The sequence below is a fragment of the Pipistrellus hanaki genome (assembly GCF_964339955.1).
Source record: "Pipistrellus hanaki genome assembly, chromosome: 13".
In the NCBI taxonomy this organism is placed as follows: domain Eukaryota; kingdom Metazoa; phylum Chordata; class Mammalia; order Chiroptera; family Vespertilionidae; genus Pipistrellus; species Pipistrellus hanaki.
Window position 1 is genome coordinate 6,842,901 of NC_140515.1, and position 24,604 is coordinate 6,867,504.

A 24,604-nucleotide genomic window follows, 5' to 3' on the forward strand; every position below is an offset into this window, starting at 1 on the left:
CCAGCTTCTGTAATTTTCTCCTGATATCTGGCTGGGCTTGGCCTACAAAAGCGGCATTTACCATGGTCTGATTTTCCAGGGCCTTAAGGTTAAAGGGAGTGTAGGTTCGGTATGCTTCACATTCTCTCTTAGAAAGCTGCTGGGCTTTCGTCAGGCTTTGGGAAAACCTCAGAGATTTTAGCCATGTTGGTGGGCTTCTTGGCTCCGGCCCTGACCCCCTGGAGGAAGGCCAGCCGATATCTTTCTAGCCCGGTCCTTCCATCTTCTGAGTTTGGGTTCCAATTGGGTTCATCATCTGGGAAGGCCCATCTGTCTAAATCTAACATTCTTGCTGGGCCCTGGGTCTGGAGCCACTTCTGCGCCTCTGATACTACTCTCATGCACACCTCAGTGTTAAAGAATGTGAAAAGGAGCTGCTTGCAGTCCACCCAGGTGGGTTTCTGGGTCTGGAAAGTTGTTTCTAGGAGGTCTATCATGGCCTGAGGTTTTTTAGAATAAACTGGGGTATGATTGTTGTGGAGCGAAGGCGAGTGAATGACCACTAGAGCCCAGACCAAATTAAAATTTAGGGAACCTTTATTAGCCGGCCGGCCAGCCACTGGGCAACTACTCTGCCTTTCTCCACTCTGGGAGTCCAGAGAGCAGCAGTGACCCTTTGTGTAGGACCACTCTTAAGCCCATTAACCACACCCTGTTTTTGCAGAACAAGTAACCCAAGACAAAACAGTTTTTCCCAAGCAACGTCAGAGTCGTGCTATTGACAACCATGTTGTTCACAGGGTCATCCTGTTCTTCAGAAAGCTGGCAGTGTTCTATGAAAGAAGGACTATGTGCTGGGAGGGGCCCATGAGACCGTATCTCAAGGCCTGGCCTGGTGTCAGCACTGACAACTCTGTCTGGGGCATAGTCCACGGCCTCTCTGGAAGCATGCTCAAAAATTCCCACTCTCTAGCAATGATGTTTCCAATTCAGGATGTCACTTGTGGTAAAAGGCTGATAATAATAGACTGGCCTTCCCTCCTGCAAGGTCCCATCTTCACCAAGCACTTGGGCACATTGAATCTCCCTGAAAGGCATCTGTCATGCCGGTTGTGGTTTGGGCCCTTGATCGGCTGAACACAAGAGGGGAGATGGAGGGGGCCGTGTTTCCAGACTTTCCTGACCTTCCCGACCAGCGGGGGAGCACTTGGTGTGCCTGTGGCTCATATGGAGGTGGTAACACTGGTGGGACTTCCTCAGGGGTCCTGGCAGAACGGGGTTGGGTTCCCTTCTGAGGGACCTGTTTATTTTCTCCTGCCTGCTTCTCTTCTGACTTCTCCTCTCCTGCCTGCTTTTCCTTAGCCTGCACCTGCCCTGCCCGCCTCTTCACTCCTGCTGTTAAAAGCTTACTCTGTCCCTTGTTACCCACGCAGAACCGGACCCAAGGCGGCAAGGTTTGAGCAAGTGCTAACCAGCTGTCCATGTAGGGAAACTGATCTGAGTGTCCAGGATCTTTCGTGACTACATTCCAGACCGCCCTGACCAGTCCCTTTTCTAAGGAGCCTTCCGAAGGCCAGCCGACCATGGAGGCTGGCCATTCCACTTCACAGAATTTCCTCAGTGTTTTGGGGTTCATTTTAATACCATAGCTTTCATTGAAACCCTTTTCAAATTTTTCAATGTGCAATTGAGAACCATGATTATTGGTGGCAAGAGACAGACAAGGAAAGGGGTGACCTGTTTTCACAGATCCTCACTCAGATGCCCACCTGGCCGAGTCCCTTAGGAGGTTAGATTCGTCTTAGCCAAGGTGCACCCGTATAAACCCGGGCCTGGTCACTCCACGTGGGGGTGAGTCACCGTTATGCCATATGACGAATCGTGGAACCGCAGGTTGGGGCCCACTTGGACTCCGTAACCAAGGTCGTGGAGCCACACAAAGGATAAGAGAGGGCAGGTCCTCTCCCTCCACACTCACACGCTTTCACCAAAAAGTCACTCGGAGTTTAAAAACACAGTCCACCCACCCGATTCCTTATTCCTGACCAGTTTACCTGATGAAGTCCTATGACTTCCGGGGAGGTGATCAAGCTCCCCCTTCCACTCACTGGAGTGGGCCTGACTGACTGGGGCCCCTACGTCACCGATTCTGTCGACAGGCCCAGAAGTGGCCGTCCACTTTCTCCAGATGCTGGCCGGGTCCCAGACTGAGGTCTGGGAGTGCCAGGAGTCCCCCTGTTCAATTCTGCTAAAATCAGCAGGGCAGGCCTTCCGGAGGCTTATCCCGCACCCCAGCCCCAAGCCCTGTCCCCTCACTGGAGGCCAAAAAAGCCAAGTGCAGTTGGTTTCCTGGTATCAGGGAACCAGCTGTTGCAAAAGACCAAAGAAAATCAAGACGCTTCATTCAAAGAAATGGAGGGACACTGTTTAATACGCCGGCAGACTCAGGGAACAGCCTCCAAATCTGAGCGAAGGATGGGCCCTCCCTTATACCTCCCTCCCTGTGGTCTGTCCTGCAAACATGGATTATGCTTCCAGTCCTTTTAGAGGGCCTTGCAAGAAAGCCCCCAGGTGCTGGGGGTCTCCAGGCCATATCTGGGAGTCTGGTCTGGTGCCCGCATTAATAACCCCCCTCCGGGCAGTGCACTGTCCACAGCCCAATGGCCTCTGTAACAGGTTCTGCAAGACCAGTGTCTGGGAAGGAGATAGTGACTTAATTATAGGTTATCAGGAATGTACACTGAGCTTGCTGGTGTGGATTCAGATCACTATTCCCCAAATATGAGGGTTACATTGGAATTACCCCTTTTAGCCTCCTCACAGGAGGCAGCCAATCAATGATTCTCTCTCATTATTGATATTGTTCTCTTTCCCTCTCCCTTCTTTTCTGAAATCAATAAAAAAATATATTTTAAAAAAAGAATAGGGGAATAAAATGCTATAAAAGAAAAGAGGTAGAAAATGTTCTATGTAATAAAAGCCTAGGTGGTGTCACACACACACATGACATCATCCCAAGATGGCCACCACAAGATGGCTGGCAGTGGAGGGCAGTTGGGAGCAACAGAGACAGAAGGGGAGGGCAGTTGGGGGCAACCAGACCAGCAGGGATGGGAAGTTGGGGGTGAGCAGGCTAGCAGGGAAGGGCAGTTGGGGGCAATCAGGTTGGCAGGGGAGCAGTCAGTAATCAATCAGGCAGGCGAGCAGTTAGGAGCCAGCAGTTTAGGCCCAATTCCTGTGGGATCATGCCTAAATCAGAATTTGGACATCCCCCAAGGGGTCCCAGATTGGAGAGGGTGCAGGCTGTGCTGAGGGACACACACTCCTGTGCACAGATTTCATGCACTGGGCCTCTCGCCCTATCTAACAAAGAGTGAATATGCAAATTGACAATCAGTCTGCAACAAAGATGGTGGCTGCTGGGCTGGGATGCTTACATCGTCACCATGGCAACGACACAAGCTTTCCACCCCACCCCACCCACAAAGGGCTGCTTTGTCGCCGCTGCCATGGGGACCAGAGGAGCAGAGAGACAGCCTGCAGGGGGGCCCGGCACCCAGCTGCCCCTAGCCCAGAGGCCACAGCAGCACTGGGGTTGGAGGTGCAGAGACACAGCCAACGGGGGGTCCAGAACCCAGAAGCCCAAAGCCTTGTGGCCACAGTGGCACTGGGGCCACCGGGGCTGCAGCAAGACACACCCCACAGAAACCTGTGGAAAGGGAGATAAACTACCATAACTTTATCTCCCTTTTCTCAAGATGAGAAAATGACCCTGATTTACTTAGTGATGTGGCCCACACCTTCTACAAGTGCAGGGTATGTTATGACCAGTCCCAGGAAGGCCTGGCCAAAATACTGTGTCCAGGGAGTAACATTACTGTGGCAAATCATCTAAGAGAAGAAACAAGCTTTTGTTGGGCTTTTTCTGAAGGTCAGAGAACATGCCACCCCAATATTGCCATGTTGTTATATTGAAGATCTTAAGCTGCAAATGCTTGAAAAACAGCAAATGCATGCAGAGGATTTCACTGAAGTCTCCTGATCTGCCTAAAATTGGACCCCTCAAAAGGAGCTTAAAAGTCTTAGGTCTCGCCGAAACAGGTTTGGCTCAGTGGTAGAGCATCGGTCTGCAAACTGAAAGGTCCCGGGTTCGATTCCGGTCAGGGGCATGTACATTGGTTGCGGGCACATCCCCAGTAGGGGGTGTGCAAGAGGCAGCTGGTCAATGTTTCTCTCGCATCAACGTTTCTAGCTCTCTATCTCTTTCCCTTCCTCTCTGTAAAAAAAATCAATAAAATATATTAAAAAAAAAAAAGTCTTAGGTCTCCTTGACAGAGAAGTGTCATCAGGAAGAGAAGACTGACTCCTGTCACAGGACAGGAGAGTAGAAGTTGACACACACCCAAACTTTTTTACAAACTATTTCTCCACACCCCCATTCATCTTTCCTAAAAATCACCTATTCTCCTCTAAGAGGCCACATCCTCCCTCCCTTTCCCTAGGAAGAAGGTATTTAAATCTGCACTCTAAGCCACCTTGGGGAGTTACTCATTTTTCCCTGGGATCTCCCACATATACATGAGGTACACATGTTAGTGGACTTTTGTTTTTCTCTTGGTGATCTGTCTTTCATTACAAGGGCCTCCACTAAGAACTCAGAAAGGTAGAGGAAAACTATTTTCCTCCTCCATAATTCTATCTCAGGAAATAAAGTCCCCAGCTGAATAGTGAGGTTGGCTCAAGTGCCAATCAGTCCCGGCTGATGGGAGGGAAACTTCTAGGGGGAAATCAATGATATTGGCATCAAAGTTAGGACAGAGGGCACACACATGCATGGTTGCTGGTAGGAGTTTAAAGTGATTCAACATTTTTGGAGGATGATTTGGCAAAATTGATAGAAATGGTCAAGGTACACCCAAGAGTCTTCTTCTAGGAATCTCATCTGCTGAGATAAAGCACAAGTGCATAAACCCTGGTCAGAACCCAGGATGCTACTGAGGGCTCCCCTTCCATGATAGAAATATCTGGGAACAACCAGCATTTTTAGGACAAGGTGGCATCCTACCTAATAAAAAAGTAATATGAAAATTAACCATCATTCCACTACACCCACAAGCCAAGCCCACCAGCCAATCAGAGCGAGTATTCAAATTAAACCCAACCAAGATGGCTGTGGCCACAGATAGCAGGGGAGAGGCTAGGGTTGCCCCCAGTGATAGAGGAAGCCAAGCTTCTGCAGCCCTGACCCACCTAGGCCTCCACTCCAGGGTACAAAGTTTTAATTATAGAAGGTAAACAAATCTAAACAGAAATGGCGGCAGTCATGGAGCCAGCAGGAGGCTTGGCTCTGCTCTAGGCTACAAAGTTTCAATTGTAGAAGGTAAATAGATTCCAGCTACAAAGTTTCAATTGTAGAAGGTAAATAAATTCTCTGCTTAGGTTGCCAGGGAGCATGGCTGGTCTGCAAACCAGCACAAGCCCCTCCCCCAGGCCGTCCCATACCCCAAGGCAGGGGTCCTCAAACTTTTTAAAGTGGGGGCCAGATCACGGTCCCTCAGAGAGCTGGAGGGCCGGACTATATGAACTACTAATTCCTACTGTAACACCTCGGTTGCACTCACTGCCCAAAAAACCTGGCGGGCCGGATCAGACTCCTCTGCGGGCCGCATGTGGCCCGCGGGCCGTAGTTTGAAGACCCCTGCCCCAAGGGAACCCCCACCCTGCCTGATCTGGGACACCCTTCAGGGCAAACCAGCTGGTCCCCACCCATGTACCAGGCCTCTATCCTATCTAATAAAAGAGCTATATGCAGATTGACCATCACTCCAACACGCAAGATGGCTGCCCCCATGTGGTCAAAGATCCTGCCCCCATGTGGACACAAGATGGCCACCACAAGATGGCCAGCAGGTGGGGGCAGTTGTGAGGGGCCAGGCCTGCAAGGGAAGGCAGTTGTGGGTGATCAGGCAAGCAAGGGAGGGCAGTTGTGAGGCACCAACCCTGTAGGAGAGGGCAGTTAGGGGTGTCCAAGCCAGCAGAGGAGGGAAGTTGGGGGGAAACAGGCTTGCAAGGAGGAAGTTAGACATCAATCAGGCTGGCATGGGAGTGGTTAGGGGGTGATCAGGCTGGCAGGCAGAAGTGGTTAGGGGCAATCAGGAAGGCAGGCAGGCAAGCAGTTAGGAGCCAGCAGTCCTGGATTGTGAAAGGGATGTCAGATTGGGCCTAAACTGGCAGTTGGACATCCCTCGAGGGGTCCCAGATTGGAAAGGGTGCAGGATGGGCTGAGGGACCGCTTCATCTCCCCCCCAACACCCCGTGCATAAATTTTCATACACTGGGCCTCTAGTCTATACTAATAAAAGGGTAATATACTAATTAGACTGTACATCTTCCAAACGACCTTCCAGACGTTCTTCTGGACAAAGCCATGGTGGCAGGGCTGAGGCAGAGTCAGTTAGAGGCAACCAGGCAGGCAGGGGAGAGCAGTTAGGGGGATCAGACCATCAGGGGAGAGCAGTTAGGGGGGATCAGGACAGCAGGGAAGAGCAGTTAAAAGGATCAGGCTGGCAGGGAGGTGAGTGGTTAGGAGCCAGAAGTCTGGAGGGGTCCCAGGATTGGAGAGAGTGAAGGCCAAGCTGAAGGACCCCCCCTCCCATGCACAAATTTCATGCACCAGGCCTCTAGTATAAGTATAAAAGGCTAATTTGCTAAGTGTTTATCCAACCGGTAGCTATGACACACACTGACCACCAGGGGGCAGATGCTCAATGAAGGACCTGCTGAGCTGCAGTGATGGATGGTTCTTGAATGACACATCCAGAAACCAGAGAGGAGGGAGTCGGGTTCCTCGTGGGGCTGTATGATTCCACCTTGGGCTGTAGGTATGTCATTGGTGGGATGCTGTCACCCCGAACCTGGTTTACCGCACACTTGTGTTTGCATTCCACATCCTGTACGACAGCACTTGGCAGAGTGCCCTCTCGAACTCCGGGACCCCTCGGGGGATGTCGGAGAGCCAGTTTTGGTTCAATCCCTGAAGGGCCAGGCCCCGGGACCCCACCTGCGGGAGGGACCCCACTCACTCCGCAGATGCCCTTGGAGCCACGGCGCCACCCGGGGTGCGGCTGGCGGGGGACCGAGGGAGGTGGGCTCCAGGTCATGCCCCACCCGACCCGCCCAGTCCTGCCCCGCTGACCACCTTCTAATAATTTCCTTTCAGTGTGCATGAATCCGTGCACTGGGTCACTAGTGATTATATAAAGGAAAATAGAGGAGAAAGCAGATAGACAAAAAATAAAAGGAAAAATTAAGAGAAAGCAGAACTAATAAAAATAGGAAAAGAAAAGGAAATGAGGAAGTCCGTCTATGAAAGAGACTGAAGCAATAACAAACCGATCGGTAAGAGAGACGGGAGGTCAGGAGGGGAAGTGGCGTGGTATCGGCAGAGCTCATGCCTCCTGGGTGCGCTCTGTGGACCCTGCTCTGCCGAGGGGCCATGGCAGCTGCTGCCTGCTCCCCCGGGCTCCCAGGCACCCAGAATGCCCCAGTCAGCACTGCCCTCCTGGCTCTCAGCACCGCTCCCTGGCACGGCTCCTCAGGAAGTGGCACCTGCGGAGGGGCCACGCCGCACTCAGGGTCAGCACCCTTCCCGACCCCAGGCTCCGCCTCTGCCTGCGGCCGGTCAGGGTGAGGCTCAGGGTCAGGGTCAGGGTCAGACTCAGGGTCAGGGGTCGGCCTCAATCACTCAAAGCCTGGCTCTGAGAGGGCGCTGGGCAGAGCTGGGCATCCAGGCCTTGGTCTCGGTGGGGGGGGACACTGCTCAGATTCGGGAGAGTGAGGGGTGTTCACTGTCCCAGAGACATGCCCTGAGAGTGCCCTGACGCGGCTCTGCCTTGGCGGGCGGGCAGAACCCCCAGGCAGCCCGGGGGGCCAGCTGGGACTGAGCTCCATGGCTCTGCTCCTGAGGCCGCTCTGCCAGGCCACCTCCTCGGCGAAGCTCCAGACAGGCAGCTCCTGAGAATGAGTGGGGGCTGGCCGACGGGGTCCTCTGCGGAGCGGTGACTGCCGGGAGGGCCGGGCCGCTCAGGGAAAACGGCCATTTTGGTTTGGGGGGCCAATTGAAGGCCCCCTCCTGCCCCTTTTCCACTCTGCCCCAGTGCTTCCAGCTGGGAGGGGGGGGCGGTCGCTGTAAATGAAAATCCTGGGCTTCAAACCGAGCCCTGCAGCTTCAGGTCTGACCAGCTCCAGGCTCCACAGCCAGCAGCCCGCCGCCTTCCCCGCTGCATGCAACACTGCCTTGGTCTCGGCTCTGTGGTACCACCATGTATATTCGGTTCCTCGATGACTTCAATGTCACTAGGTAGTAAATGCCTGTATTTAGACAATTTCTGAATTTCCTCATTTAGAAATCAGAAAATGGAGCAGGTCACACAGCTGGTAAGTAATCAAGTCAGCATTGAACCTGGGACCCTCCGCACCACAGCCTTTCCTCACAGCTCTGCGCTCTATGCTCAACCCCAGGTCCCGCCCAGACTGGCTGCATGACAGAACCCAGTCCCCGCACGCCCCCTGGGAGGCTCAGCAGCAAGGCAGCGGGCCAGGCCAGTCATGTGACTGAGAGCCCAATGCCGCGGCTGAGGACACCTCTGTCCCCTCTTCATCGTAGGGGCAGGCAAGTGTGATTTCAAACAGCGGGCGACCTTCCCCTCAGTGTCAGGGAGACAGCGGGCAGGAGGCCGGGACGGAGGGACAAGGGCCGGGGGCCCGGGCAGCAGGCGGCACGGGGGAGGCGTTTTGAATCGGACTCCATGGACTCTGCTGTCAGACAGGACTTTTCAAATGCAGCCCGAGATCTGGGCTTCCGTGTGAAATCTTGGGCTTTTAAATATTGGTGATGGATTTATTGTTTAAGTGTGTGGGTTGAGGACCTCGGTGTAAATCACAGGAAATGTGTAGTTTTCCTTTTGCTGACCTGGGACCAGACAAATCGGATAAGAGGAAAGGAAAGACAGGAGGGCGGGTGTGCAAAGAAGGGACGAAAGAAAGAGAGCTCGCTGGGCCACCTTTTTAAATCACTTTGGAGGCTCTCTTCCCTTTGTTCAGCTATAATCTTTACTAATTAGATAATTGAAATAATCATCCAATTAAGTGGGTTCAAACCTCCCCCACCTCAGCCTTGCTTGAGGAGTCGCTCAGTCCAGCTGGCTTCTCGTTCTGCAGACTCCCCTCCTCGCCTCGGGCAGGGTCTGAGCAGGTTCCACGCTGTTTTTGTTCCTTTTCCATTCGCCATTTCAGGTCATAGGACCTGCAACGAAGGTTCGGTTCCAGCTGATGTCAAAATAGACTCCAGGGCAACTGAAAGCTGAGAGCTGGAACTGGTGCCCACAGAGGCGCGGCTGAGGCCAGCCCACAGGGCGTGCACTTCTCCCGTGGCCGGAGCGTGTGCACGGCCGTCAGACAGCAGTCTCCTCTGACACGGGTGAACGGGACTCCTGCCGGGCTGTGGGACCCCGTGGAGACCCCAGGAGCCCGTGCTGGCCCAGAGGAGCATCCCCGATGGGGGTTAACACGGAAAACGGTGTGTTCTCATTGCCTCAATAGTTGGCATTGTATATCTGTCATAAACATGGGAAAAGAAAGAGGACATAGGAGATATAAGATGTAAAGTGATTCTGGCTCCGGGCATGCGCCTACGGCATTTATGTGCTGGTCTGACGTGGGATCGGTCTTCCTCCAGGCCAGTTCTGAGGCACCGGGATGCCGACAGTCTGCAGTGACTCCAGCAGCAGTGAGCTCTGACTTTCCGTCACTGGCATGTTCTTGGCAGCTGACTGAACAAAACAGCGGATAAGGAGCCAACTGCACTGTAGCCTGCTGGAGATAGACAAGAGTTAAGTTCCTGTCATATTTCTGATCACAAAAACACGACCAAACCTTAATGAAACCACAAGTACTTCTAATATTTGACACTGGAATAAATGTGAGCTATACACACATTTCAGGAAAATGAATAAACACAAGGGAGAGACTTCTTTGCCTGTCCCGACCTGCGGGGCAACAACGGGGGCATGCAGGAACCACCTAAGAGAATGAACAAACAAGGAACGCAAAAGAATGGAGGGCAAGACAAGGTTCTGATTAAGCCCCGAACTTTATTCTCTGAAATGGCTGTATTTATACAGCAGAAACAAAGGGGGGCAGGGTTGCCTATGCAGGGGGGTCTTTGGTATCTGGCAACACAGGATTGGCTAACTGCCAGGGGTGGTGTGACATTCCAAGGTGCAACATTCCAAGGCTGGGCTATCTAGGGGGGGAGGATCAGGAAGGGGAAGTGGCAGGAAGATGCTAAACTGCAGGTTAATCTTTATCTTCTGGCCAAGCCCTCAGGGCACCGCATAACTTCTGCTAGAAGGAACTTAATTCTATTTTCTTAAGACTGAGTTGCTTGCCTCAACTCTGCTGGCTCCCAACATTTGCCAACCACTTACTCCTGCTCGGGCACCAGGCGGGACCCCAGGAAAGGGCACCCCCAGGGCAGCCTCACCCGGGCCTGGGAGACAGGCCTCACAGGGATTAGGGGAGCCGGAGGCGGAGAAAACCGCAGACGGGGCAAATGCACGCCCCGCAGGAAGGGAATCATTGTGCTCCCAGTAGAGGGCCCCTGGGAATGCACATGATGACCTTTCATTGTCACCAGCTGAACTCAAGGCATAGGCAGAGCCACGCCCATGGAACATGTTTCCCCAAGATGTGGGAGACTGTTATCAGCATCGTTCTCCTATCTTTATCCTTGTGCTGGGAATGAGGAATGAATAGGACCTTGACTTACCCAGGTCTTGATATGCTAAATCCCAGGAATGAGGGAATGAATGGGACCTGGGCACACCCAAAACTCCTTTGACCTTAAACCCCCCTCTGGAAATCAATAAATGCGCTGTGCTGTCTGTGGTGGGTGTGACTGTCTCTCCATCAGAGTGACAGCCCCCCACCTGGGTACCAGCTTGAATCTATTTCTATGTCTTGGTCTCTTTTTTTTCTTTAATTTCTTAATCCCCAGCTCCTCCACTCAGGAACCTGTCATTTTCTGTGCAGGTCATGGAAAACAGAGAAACAGACCCCCACACGCCCCGGCAGGGTTACAGGGTTGCAGTGAGATGACCACATGGACCTGCTGCGCCCCCCACCGTCCACAGGCCGTCCTGGGGGAGTCCCAGCAATGACGTGGAGCCTGGAGGAGCTTTCCTTAAAGGGACATGCACGCCCTTTCCATCAGGAAGCTTTAAAACCAGGGCAGCAGTGCCTGCCACACTCGCTAAGAGTGGAGGAAAATCTAGAACAAGGTGAGTGTTTCTAGGTGAGAGGGCAGGGCGGGGCGAGGATAAAACTCCTGACTCCACTGTGGGGCAGGGCGGAGTTATCCTCCATTAACTGGACCCTAGCCCAATCAGGGTCAGCCAAAGCAGTGACATCACCACTGGAGTAAAACCCCAGGGCTTGGTGAAATTCGCTCTCTTCCACCATGCTGTCAGCGTGAGTGGGACAGAGCCCATGCTAGCATGGAAAAGGCTCTTTTGTTTTTGCATCGGACTCGGCTCCCTGGTGATCCTTGGGGATCACAAAGTCTGGGCATAACACTAGGGTCTCAGAGTAAAACCTAAGTCGGCTGTGACTCCAAAACCCACACAGCCACGCCTCCCCTGAACCAGCTTTCAGTTCCCAACACGGCAGTGGGCACAGCGGGCAGCGGGCAGCAGGCACAGCAGCCCGGGCCCTGGTGGCAGATAGCACCTGCGGGACAGACTCCTGGGCACACGTGGCGGAGAGCTGGTGCCGGGGAGCTCTGAGAGTGTATCATTAGATGCTCTCCGATCTTTTAAAAATTATATGTGGTGCTTCGTTCTTTAAATGAGAAGAATGTCCTTAAGTAGGAAGGAGAATGACTTTCAGACTGTTTGGTGTTTTTCCCTGGATGTACTTTTGGAAAGTGGTGACCATCAGCCCAGGTGAGGCACAGCCATCACAGACGGCGCTTCTTCTGCCACAAGAGCAAGTGCTCCCGCGTTGCTTATCTTAAAGGTATTCACTTCGGAGAGAGAGGCATCCACTGTTGTCCCGCTTATTTCTGCATTTTCCATCATTCTTGGATGTGCCCTAACCCTGGCCAGGCCTCAAACCCGCAACCTTGGTGCACTAGGATGATGCCTGACCAACTGCGCCAGCTTTGCTCGCGCGTTCAGCAATGGGCAGGGCTGAAGTGTCCCGGTCCTCAGATCCATGCCCTGCGTTCTGGGCAGCGGCTGGCGGGGACCTCCAGCTGGGATGGTGGGTGGCAGTACACCTCCTGGACAGCTGCCCATTCGCTGGTGCGCCCAGCGTGCTCCGCCCGGCCTCGGTGCCGCATGCCCGCTGGTAGCAGCCTCCCAGGGGGCCCCACTCCCCTTACCTCTTGGTGTTCACATGTTTCCAGAGGGCTGGCTCATGGAACCAGTAAAATATTGCAGGGGCGATGCAGTGGGACTTTCTGGCTAAGTCATTAGAATCACTGGAGTTTCTACTCTCCCCTGTTGCATCACCTGTGTGAGGACCCCACGCGGGCCTGGGCCTGGGCTGTGTAAGGAGCGCCTGCAGATGGGCGAGTGCATGGCCATCACGGCAGCAGATCGGCCACGCCAGGAAAGCCTTCTGGGTGGCAGCCAGCCTGTCACTGCTCCCTGACAGGACCGCCAGCAAGGCCACACTCAGGTCCTGCCCCGTGGACGCGGTGAAATGCATTTATTTTTGTGTAAAGTGCTAGGGTTTGCAGTCAATGGTTATGCCACAGAAGGTGATGGGTGCAGAGCCAGCCTTCCTGTCTAGAAGGCTAATTCTTCCCTCTCCCTCATTCCTCTTCCTGCCGGAGTCCCCAGTCCAGAGGGGCTATCGGCCCTTGAAGGCCTAGCACCACAATAACCACCCTCAGGGAGGGAGGCACCCTGAGTAGACAGAGTGCTACTAATAATGACGGGGCATCAGCCAAACCAGGCCATTCTGCAACTCCAGCCACCCTCGCAGCCTCCTTCTGTGGGAGGCCTGCACCTCTTGAAAATGCAAAACGAATACAATAAAATAAAAACATAGCTTCCTAATAGATCCTTTTACTTTCAAATCTCAGCCCAGCTAGGTAGTAAAGGGGAAGGCGATTTCATGCAACCTGGGTCATTTAAACAGCCTCCCAGTTTGCTCAGTTGTTACAAGAATGAACAGAGGGACAGTGGCTGAGTTCTGAGCCCTGTCTCCCTGGCTCATCACTGCAGACCCCTCTCACCTCTGAGTAGGGAACTGTGGCCTGTGGGGGACAAGTAAGCAGTGGAAGGGGATCAAGGGCTGTTGGCCCACCCTCTAAGGAATGATTGGTCTTAACTGCTACCTGGATTAGAAAACAGCTATAGGGCGATTGGCCCACCCAAATTTTCCTAGCATCTCTAACAGGCCGTGATTTGCTCAGAGGAGCGGAAATCTAGCCAATGCTCTGCTAGCTGAGCCATGAACCGTGGGGTTGTGTGTGTCAGAAGCTTTTCCTCTGCACAAAGGTATCCTGGGGCTGATACAGACCCTGGTGGCACCCAGAGTCCAAGTTCTTTGCTCTTGGCTTGTCTTCTTTGCCTGTGGAAGCTTGTGAGGCCTGATCCTAGCCAGAGCCTCATCACACTCCTGCTGCCACCTGCAAGCCACCTCCCCGGCCGGAGGGACACTGGGCTTTAAGCAAAAGGCAGTCCCCAGGGCTGACACCTCCTCGCACTGGGCTTAGGTGTGGCCCATGTCCTCTGATGTGTGAGAACTTGCCATCATTTTCTTGATGTTTCTGAACCTTTTCTCCAAAGATATCTGACTTTATAATGGCCTTCAGGTTTTTCTTCTCTTCCCATCATTCAGGGAGGCATAAGCAGGTTGGGGTGCTCCTGAGAATGAAGAATCAGTGACCAGAGCACTCCGCACACCCCGCCCCCACTGTTCTTATGGTAGCACACAGAGAAAAGGCTCCCAGATCCTGCCAGCCAGAGGGGACCGAGTCTCCTGGGGGTTGTAGAGGCCTCGGTTGGGATGCCCTCCTGGAGCATTCAGCCTGCACTTGTAGGAAGGGCATCGCTGGGAGATACCTGCCCCTTCATCGTCTGCCTTTCAAGGCCATTGTCTCTGCAGAGGTCAAGACCTTCCCCTTGGAGACAATGCTGGCAGTGGCCTCCTCAGCTGAAAGGACCTTTCTCTTCCCTGGACAGTGAACTGAGGCTCAGCTCTAAATCAGGAAGCAGCAAGGCCACACACTCTCCCCTTCCCCCCGCGTGTCCTGATGTGAATGGCCTGATCCCAATGTCCCTCAGGGCTGCTCTGCGAGGGGCCAGCACAGGAGGGAGGCCAGCCAGCTCTCTGTGCCTCTCCCAGGCAGCCGCAGCCCACACACTCACTCTGCTGGCTTTGAGCTTCACATTGAATGCACCTCAGCACGAGGTCCTTTGTCCGCCACTTTCCCTGGCTGCCTGTCACTGTGTCCACCTATCACTGGTGTTTGCCTGTCACTGTGTCCGCCTGTCACTGTTTCCACCTGTCACTGTGTCCACCTGTCACTGTGTCTGCCTGTCACTGGCGTCCACCTGTCACTGTGTCCACCTGTCACTGTGTCCACCTGTCACTGTGTCCGCCTGTCACTGGTGTCCGCCTGTCACTGGTGTCCGCCTGTCACTGGTGTACGCCTGTCACTGTGTCCACCTGTCACTGGTGTCCACCTGTCACTGTGTCCACCTGTCACTGGTGTCCACCTGTCACTGTGTCCACCTGTCACTGGTGTCCGCCTGTCACTGTGTCTGCTTCTCACTGGTATCTGCCTGTCACTGATGTCCGCCTGTCACTGTGTCCGCCTGTCACTGGTGTCCACCTGTCACTGTGTCCGCCTGTCACTGGTGTCCACCTGTCACTGTGTCCACCTGTCACTGGTGTCCGCCTGTCACTGTGTCCGCCTGTCACTGGTGTCCGCCTGTCACTGTGTCCGCCTGTCACTGGTGTCCGTGGCTGCAGGCCGCCTGCTCCTCCTCTCTGCTCGCAGAATTTGTTGTCCTAGCCAATGCCTGTCTGCCCTGCAGGGAACCGTTTCCCATGTAGCCAGCTCTCGCTCAGGAGCCACTCTGGCTAGCGAGCAGCCTGGCTGGATGTCCTCCTGTGCACCCGGAGGTTGCGGTTCGTCTGGGCCAGGGCACATGCCCAGGTTTCAGGCAACATGTTTCCCTCTCCCTCTCCCTTCCTCTCTCTCTAAAATCGATAAAGGCCTGTTTTGTAAAAAAAAAAAAAAAACTGCTGTGAGCCTCTTGCTCACGCCTCCCAGCAGACATCCATCCCACCTGTATGTGGGAATTAGAAACATTCCTGTTACAGGAACCTTGCTTGTTCCTGAGAAAAGACACATGGTCACTGGAAGGAACATCCAAATGCAGTTTTTAAAAGTCGTCACCAATGTAGTTTTATACTTGGCTTTTCCACTCCAAGCATCAGGAGCATTTTTTCATCACAGTCCTTATGAAGGAGTCTCCTTCTCTTTTTATTTTTTTATTTTACTTTATTTTTTTAATTTAGTAAATCTTTATTATTAAGATTATTACAGTTGTTTCTCTTTTTCCCCCCATAGCTCCCCTTCAACTGGTTCCCATCCCACCCTCTTCCCTTACCCCCACTGTCCTCATCCATAGTGAACAATTTTTGTTCCGTCTCTTCCCATACCCCCCACACCCCTTCCCCCCAGAGAGTTGTCAGTCCACTCCCTTTCTATGCCCCTGATTCTATTATATTCACCTGTTTATTCTGTGCCTCAGATTTTTTATTCACTTGATTTTTAGATTCATGTGTTGATAGATATGTATTTGTTGTTCATAATTTTTATCTTTACCTTTTTCTTCTTTTTCCTCTTCTTAGAGAATAGCTTTCAGCATTTCATTTAATACTGGTTTGGTGGTGATGAACTCCTTTAGCTTTTTCTTATCTGTGAATCTCTTTATCTGACCTTCAATTCTGAATGATAGCTTTGCTGGGTAGAGAAATCTTGGTTGTAGGTTCTTGCTATTCATCACTTTGACTATTTCTTGCCACTCCCGTCTGGCCTGCATAGTTTTGTTGAGAAATCACCTGACAATCATATGGGTGCTCCCTTGTAGGTAATTAACTGTTTTTCTCCTGCTGCTTTTAATATTCTCTCTTTGTCTTTTGCCCTTGCCATTTTAATTATGATGTGTCTTGGTGTGATCCTCTTTGGATTCCTTTTGCCTGGGGTTCTGTGTGCTTCCTGGACTTGTAAGTCTATTTCTTTCACCAGGTGGGGGAAGTTTTCAGTCATTATTTCTTCAAGTAAGTTTTCAGTATCTTGCTCTCTCTCTTCTTCTGGCACCCCCATAATTCAGATGTTGGCATGCTTGAGGTTGTCCCAGAGGTTTCTTACACTGTCTTCAAATTTTTGGATTCTTTTTTCATTTAGCTTTCCCAGTTGAGTTATTTTTGCTTCTTTGCATTTCAAATCTTTGACTTGATTCTGTGGTCCTCTAGTTTGCTCTTGGGTATCTGGATAATATTTTTTATTTCAGTCAGTGTGTGTTTAATTTCTAGTTGGTTCTTTTCCATATCCTCGATGGTCTCTCTCATATCCTCAAAGGTTTCGCTAAATTTACCGGCCTTTTCTAGGAAGTTATTGAAAAAACCTTATAAGTGTGGTTTTGAATTCTATATCCAGTCACTTGTTCTCCTCCATTTCTTTCATTTGTGATCTGTTTCCTTGTCTCCTCATTTTTGCTGCTTCCCTGAGTTGGTAGGGGGGCTTTGTGTGCTAAGGTGTCCTATATGGTTCAGTGGGTCAGCCTCCCAGTTACCTGAGGTGGACATTTGGTGCACCCCTTTGTGGACTGTGTGAACAGCCTTGTTGTAGTTAAGTCTTTTTTTTTTTTTTTCCCACCAGCAAGTGAGAGCTTTATGTAAAGGAACAGGTGACATTTAACTGGTCCTAACAGAACAACGAATGCATGTTTTCCCTGTTGCTTAGCAAACCTCCAAAAGGACCTATTTAAATCCATCCATTGAGAATTTGTTCAAAATCTTTTACAGCAATTGGGTCACGTTATTTGTGGACACTTGTTCAAAGTCACGTGAAGAAGAAGACTTTGAAGAAGACTTTGTACAGATGCCCAGGATATAGCCATGTTAGAACCAGTGTCTGCGTATTTGAGGCTGTGCCGCCTGGACTTCAGCCCCTTCAATGCCTTTCCCCAAGTAACCCTCAGAAACCGGGCCCGCCACAGCCCGTGACTCTCAACAAGCACCCACAGCGCGGGGTCAGAGGTTAGTCAACAATGAGCTCATCGTAGTCTTAAATGACTACCCCCACAGACCAAATGGCGGTCAGGTACTCGTTCACACAGTTGGGGCTGATGTAATTAAGGTAGTCGGGGGACTACGGGTCCCCACTGGAGCTGGTGAAGTCCGCCCCCATGGTGAAGTTCAGCTGGCACCTGCCCATGATGTAGTCCAGGAAGGTGCACTTCACCGTGACCTCTCACTGCTTCATGCTGACGATGCCAGAGTTCTTGTAACTTTTCTTCTTCTGCCTCTTCTTCTCGTTGATGCACTCAAACTCCACGGGCGAGCTCTGGGAGGCCGCCTTCAGCTGCGTCATGGTGGTCTGGAATGCCCCGATGAGGTCGTGGGAGCCGTCGCTGTCATAGTCTAGCACTCCACCTTAATAGTTTTATCCATATCTCCATAGCACAGGGAGTTCAGAGAGATTTTAAAAGGCCTCCACACAGGATTCAGGTTTTTTTTAAATGACCTCTATTAGGTGCACCAGCAGCCAGGTTCTGTCCGACGTCTGCTTGTGGAACTCCAAGTACGGGTCGGACTTGTCAAACAGGTCCTTTTTGTCCAGTTTTCTTGCTTCCATTTCAAACAAGACCACTCTGTTATCCTTTCTTTCTTCAGCGGAAATAGTGATGCTGCTCTTCCCGCCGGCTTGCTGTTCCTCAGCGTCAGCGGGCAGCAGCTTCTTACTGGACACGATCTGTCCCAGGGTGCACTCACATTCTCCCAGGAAGTCATCGTCGCCCAGCTCGATGGTCTTGTCGTCGATGTCATAGATCCTGAACTTCAGTTTCTGCACCACCTCGAAGTGGTAGTCAGTGGTGAAGGTCTTAGAGAACGTGGGGTTCAGGCAGTTCTTAATCCTCTCCTGCGATCGCCTCAGACCACTGCTGTCTGCTCAAGTTCAGAAACAGCACGCACAGAGGGTTTGACTTGGACCCAATGTCTGTGTCAAGAAGGTTGTTACGGGACACGTTCAGCTCCACCTTCATCACACACTGGGCGGCCATCTCTGGAGTGGGACGGAAATGCGTTTCTAAGGCGGCACTGAGACTTATTAATCCGGGGGGGCTCAGTGATTGAGTGTCAACCTACAGTCCAGCCAACATCAGGAAGCAAGTCTGCAGTCTGCGGCCCATGGCATCACCTGTAGTTAAGTCTTGATTGTTGTTGGTATCACTGGGAGGAACTGACCTTCAGGCCAATTGGCTGTGAGGATCAGCTGTGTCTGGGAGACAAGCTGGGAGATAACCTTATTCGACTAGACTTGGAAAATTGCAAAAAGCCTCTGTGCTCAGCTTGGATGGGATGGAGTTTCAAGGTGGAGCCTACAGCCTTGGCTTCCTGTCAGCCCCACCCTATGAGGTTCCTGAGTCTCAGTGTCCCTAAGTGTCCCCTCAGTACTTGCTGCAAGCACCTCTGAGGGAACAGTGCCCTGGAGTTTTGCCCGCTACCAGACAGTCTAGTCTCTCCCTCAATGAATCGGGATTCCCAGATTCTCGCCTGGAACTGGGGTTCAGTGCAGTTGGAACTGGGGTTGGAAGTGGGGTTAAGTGCAGTCCAGAGCTTTTGTCTCCTTCCTGCTAGGGCAATCCAGCAGCACAGTCAACAGTCTGTCCTCTGTGTGCATTCATGTGCGCACCTCCAGAGCTCTGCCTTTCACTGCTCCCCTGAGTTTCCGCCTTATAGCCCAGATTCCCTCCGTATGAGCCTGGGTCCCCAGGGTCTGGCCCGGAACTGGGGTTCAGCCAGTCCAGAGCTTTCATCTCCTTCCTGCTAGAGAATGCCAGCCAGGCACTCAGCTGCCCCTTCCTCTCCAACTCCATCCTCCCCACACACATGACATTGTTTCCATACCTCAGGCTTTTACAGCTCCTCTGGTATTCTCTTTCCTTCTAGATGTAGAATTTCCAGTCAGTCAGCCTTCCTGTGGTTCTGGATGATGTCCGTTTTGTATTTTAGTTGTAGTTTTGAAATTGTTGTGCCAGGATGCAGTTAGGTGTTTACTGTGCCGCCATCTAGGTTTCTCCCCCTGAGTGTTTCCTCCTTCCCTCTTTAATTCCATTGGCCTGGTTGCTACTCCAGGCGGTTCACCAGCATTTGCGATGGTTCTGAGGTTTGCCCAGAGAGACAATCTCTTATGCCCCAGACCGCCCAAAGGCCAAAGGGCATTTTCTCCTGCAGGAGGAGACAGACACTGTGGAGCGCAGGGGAATGAGGAACAGAGGGGAGCGAGGAGCAGGGAGAGCAGGGGAAGCAGGGGGAGCAGGGGGAGCAGGAGGGTGAGGAGCAAGGGGAGCAGGAGGATCAGGGGGAGCAGGGGGGGCAGAGGGAGCAGGAGGAGCAGGGGGAGCAGGAGGAGTAGGAGGAGTAGGAGGAGCAGGAGGAGCAGGGGGAGCAGGAGGAGCAGGGGGAGTAGGAGGAGCAGGGGGAGCAGGAGGAGCAGGGGGAGTAGGAGGAGCAGGGGGAGCAGGAGGAGCAGGGGGAGCAGGAGGAGCAGGAGGAGCAGGGGGAGTAGGAGGAGTAGGAGGAGCAGTGGGAGCAGGAGGAGCAGGGGGAGCAGGAGGAGTAGGGGGAGCAGGAGGAGTAGGAGGAGCAGGGGGAGCAAGGGGAGCAGGGGGAGCAGGAGGAGCAGGGGGAGCAGGAGGAGCAGGAGGAGCAGGAGGAGCAGAGGGAGCAGGAGGAACAGGGGGAGCAGGAGGAGCAGGAGGAGCAGGGGGAGGAGGGGGAGCAGGAGGAGCAGGGGGAGCAGGAGGAGCAGGGGTAGCAGGAGGAGCAGGGGGAGCAGGAGGAGCAGGGGGAGCAGGAGGAGTAGGAGGAGCAGGGGGAGCAAGGGGAGCAGGGGGAGCAGGAGGAGCAGGGGGAGCAGGAGGAGCAGGGGGAGCAGGGGGAGCAGGAGGAGCAGGGGGAGCAGGAGGAGCAGAGGGAGCAGGAGGAGCAGGGGGAGCAGGAGGAGCAGGAGGAGCAGGGGGAGCAGGAGGAACAGGGGGAGCAGGAGGAGCAGGAGGAGCAGGAGGAGCTGGGGGAGTAGGAGGAGCAGGGGGAGCAGGAGGAGCAGGAGGAGCAGGGGGAGCAGGAGGAGCAGGGGGAGCAGGAGGAGCAGGAGGAGCTGGGGGAGTAGGAGGAGCAGGGGAGCAGGGGGAGCAGGAAGAGCAGGAGTAGCAGGAGGAGCAGGAGGAGCTGGGGGAGCAGGGGGAGTAGGAGGAGCAGTGGGAGTAGGAGGAGCAGGAGGAATAGGGGGAGCAGGGGGAGCAGGAGGAGCAGGAGGAGCAGGGGGAGCAGGAGGAGCTGGGGGAGTAGGAGGAGCAGGGGGAGCAGGAGGAGCAGGAGGAGCTGGGGGAGTAGGAGGAGCAGGGGAGCAGGGGGAGCAGGAGGAGCAGGAGTAGCAGGAGGAGCAGGAGGAGCTGGGGGAGCAGGGGGAGCAGGAGGAGCATGGGGAGCAGGAGGAGCAGGAGGAGCTGGGGGAGTAGGAGGAGCAGGGGAGCAGGGGGAGCAGGAGGAGCAGGAGTAGCAGGAGGAGCAGGAGGAGCTGGGGGAGCAGGGGGAGTAGGAGGAGCAGTGGGAGTAGGAGGAGCAGGAGGAATAGGGGGAGCAGGGGGAGCAGGAGGAGCAGGGGGAGCAGGGGGAGCAGGAGGATCGGGGGAGCAGGAGGAGTAGGAGGAGCAAGGGGAGCAGGGGGAGCAGGAGGAGCAGAGGGAGCAGGAGGAGCAGGGGGAGCAGGAGGAGCAGGAGGAGCAGGGGGAGCAGGAGGAGCAGGGGGAGCAGGGGGAGTAGGAGGAGCAGGGGGAGCAGGAGGATCAGGGGGAGCAGGAGGAGCAGGAGGAGCAGGGGGAGCAGGAGGAGCAGGGGGAGCAGGAGGAGTAGGAGGAGCAGGGGGAGCAGGACGAGCAGGACGAGCAGGAGGAGCAGGACGAGCAGGAGGAGCAGGAGGAGCAGGGGGAGTAGGAGGAGCAGGGGGAGTAGGAGGAGCAGGAGGAGCAGGAGGAGCAGGAGGAGCAGGGGGAGCAGGGGGAGTAGGAGGAGCAGGAGGATTTGGAGGAGCAGGGGGAGCATGGGGAGCAGGAGGAGCAGGACGAGCAGGACGAGCAGGACGAGCAGGGGGAGTAGGGGGAGCAGGAGGAGTAGGAGGAGCAGGGGGAGAAGGGGGAGCAGGAGGAGTAGGGGGAGCAGGGGGAGCAGGGGAGCAGGGGGAGCAGGGGAGCAGGGAGAGAAGGAAGAGCAGGAGGAGTAGGAGGAGCAGGGGGAGCAGAGGGAGCAGTGGGAGCAGGGGGAGCCGGGGGAGCAGTGGGAGCAGGGGGGGCAGGAGGAGCAGGCGAAGTAGGAGGAGGAGTGGGAGAAGGGGGGTTAGGGGGGCGGGGAGCAGGGGGAGAAGGGGGAGCAGGTGGAGAAGGGGGAGCATGGGGTGAGGATCAGGGAGAGCAGGGGGAGCAGGGGGAGTAGGAGGAACAGGTGGAGGAGGAGGAGGAGTGGGAGAAGGGGGAGCAGGGGGAACGGGAGGAGTAGGAGGAGAAGGGGGGTGAGGAGAAGGGGAGCAGGAGGAGTAGGGGGTGAGGAGCAGGAGGAGCAGGGGGAGCAGGAGGAGCAGGAGGCGCAGTGGAGCAGGGGGAGCAGGGGGAGCAGGATGAGTAGGAGGAGCAGGTGGAGAAGGAGGAGCAGGGGGAGCAGGGAGAGCAGGGGGAGTAGGAGGAGCATGGGTGTGAGGAGTAGGTGGAGCAGGGGGAGCAGGAGGAGTATGAGGAGCAGGGGGATCAGGGGGAGCAGGAGGAGCAGGGGGAGCAGGGGGAGTAGGAGGAGCAGGGGGAGCAGGAGGAGCAGGGGGAGCAGGGGGAGCAGGGGGAGCAGGAGGAGTAGGAGGAGCAGGGGGAGCAGGAGGAGCAGGGGGAGCAGGGGGAGCAGGAGGAGCTGGGGGAGTAGGAGGAGCAGGGGGAGCAGGAGGAGCAGGAGGAGCTGGGGGAGTAGGAGGAGCAGGGGAGCAGGGGGAGCAGGAGGAGCAGGAGTAGCAGGAGGAGCAGGAGGAGCTGGGGGAGCAGGGGGAGCAGGAGGAGCAGGGAAAGCAGGAGGAGCAGGAGGAGCTGGGGGAGTAGGAGGAGCAGGGGAGCAGGGGGAGCAGGAGGAGCAGGAGTAGCAGGAGGAGCAGGAGGAGCTGGGGGAGCAGGGGGAGTAGGAGGAGCAGTGGGAGTAGGAGGAGCAGGAGGAATAGGGGGAGCAGGGGGAGCAGGAGGAGCAGGGGGAGCAGGGGGAGCAGGAGGAGCTGGGGGAGTAGGAGGAGCAGGGGGAGCAGGAGGAGCAGGAGGAGCTGGGGGAGCAGGGGGAGCAGGGGGAGTAGAAGGAGCAGGGGGAGCAGGAGGAGCAGGGGGAGCAGGAGGAGGAGGAGGAGTAGGAGGAGCAGGGGGAGTAGGGGGAGCAGGGGGAGTAGGAGGAGCAGGAGGAGCAGGAGGAGCAGGGGGAGCAGGAGGAGCAGGGGGAGCAGGAGGAGCAGGGGGAGCAGGGGGAGTAGGAGGAGCAGGGGGAGCAGAAGGAGCAGGGGGAGCAGGGGGAGCCGGGGGAGCAGTGGGAGCAGGGGGGGCAGGAGGAGCAGGCGAAGTAGGAGGAGGAGTGGGAGAAGGGGAGTTAGGGGGGCGGGGAGCAGGGGGAGAAGGGGGAGCAGGTGGAGAAGGGGAAGCATGGGGTGAGGATCAGGGAGAGCAGGGGGAGCAGGGGGAGTAGGAGGAACAGGTGGAGGAGGAGGAGGAGTGGGAGAAGGGGGAGCAGGGGGAACGGGAGGAGTAGGAGGAGCAGGGGGGTGAGGAGAAGGGGAGCAGGAGGAGTAGGGGGTGAGGAGCAGGAGGAGCAGGGGGAGAAGGAGGAGCAGGAGGCGCAGTGGAGCAGGGGGAGCAGGGGGAGCAGGATGAGTAGGAGGAGCAGGTGGAGAAGGAGGAGCAGGGGGAGCAGGGAGAGCAGGGGGAGTAGGAGGAGCATGGGTGTGAGGAGTAGGTGGAGCAGGGGGAGCAGGAGGAGTATGAGGAACAGGGGGATCAGGGGGAGCAGGAGGAGCAGGGGGAGCATGGGGAGCAGGATTAGCAGGGGGAGCAGGAGGAGTAGGAGGAGCAGGGGGAGCAAGGGGAGCAGGGGGAGCAGGAGGAGTAGGAGGAGCAGGGGGAGCAGGAGGAGCAGGGGGAGCAGGAGGAGCAGGAGGAGCTGGGGGAGTAGGAGGAGCAGGGGGAGCAGGAGGAGCAGGAGAGGCTAGGGGAGTAGGAGGAGCAGGGGAGCAGGGGGAGCAGGAGGAGCAGGAGTAGCAGGAGGAGCAGGAGGAGCTGGGGGAGCAGGGGGAGTAGGAGGAGCAGGGGGAGTAGGAGGAGCAGGAGGAATAGGGTGAGCAGGGGGAGCAGGAGGAGCAGGGGGAGCAGGGGGAGCAGGAGGAGCTGGGGGAGTAGGAGGAGCAGGGGAGCAGGAGGAGCAGGAGTAGTAGGAGGAGCAGGAGGAGCTGGGGGAGCAGGGGGAGCAGGGGGAGTAGGAGGAGCAGGAGGAGTAGGAGGAGCAGGGGGAGCAGGGGGAGCAGGAGGAGCAGGGGGAGCAGGGGGAGTAGGAGGAGCAGGAGGAATAGGAGGAGCAGGGGGAGCATGGGGAGCAGGAGGAGCAGCGGGAGCAGGAGGACCAGGGGGAGCAGGAGGACCAGGAGGATTTGGAGGAGCAGGGGGAGCCCGGGGGAGCATGGGGAGCAGGAGGAGCAGGGGGAGCAGGGAGACCAGGGGGAGCAGGAGGAGCAGGAGGAGTTGGGGGAGTAGGAGTAGCAGGGGTGCAGGGGGAGTAGGAGGAGCAGGAGGAGCAGGAGGAGCAGGGGGAGTAGGAGGAGCAGGAGGAGCAGGAGGAGCAGGGGAGCAGGGAGAGCAGGGGGAGCAGGGGGAGTAGGAGGAGTAGGAGGAGCAGGGGGAGCAGGACGAGCAGGACGAGCAGGAGGAGCAGGAGGAGCAGGAGGAGCAGGAGGAGCAGGGGGAGTAGGAGGAGCAGGGGGAGTAGGAGGAGCAGGAGGAGCAGGAGGAGCAGAAGGAGCAGGGGGAGTAGGAGGAGCAGGAGGAGTAGGAGGAGCATTGGAGCAGGGAGAGCAGGGGGAGCAGGAGGAGCAGGGGGAGCAGGGGGAGTAGGAGGAGCAGGAGGATTTGGAGGAGCAGGGGGAGCATGGGGAGCAGGAGGAGCAGGACGAGCAGGGGGAGTAGGGGGAGCAGGAGGAGTAGGAGGAGCAGGGGGGGCAGGTTGAGCAGGAGGAGTAGGGGGAGCAGGGGGAGCA

General features: G+C 55.5%; 1 pseudogene across 1 annotated transcript; it reads right to left on the reverse strand.

The window, feature by feature from the left end:
* Positions 1 to 17,353: 17,353 nt before the first annotated feature.
* On the reverse strand, positions 17,354 to 18,683 carry LOC311632077 (copine-3-like; annotated as a pseudogene). Its single transcript has one exon. The product of its transcript is annotated as a copine-3-like (transcript).
* Positions 18,684 to 24,604: the final 5,921 nt, after the last annotated feature.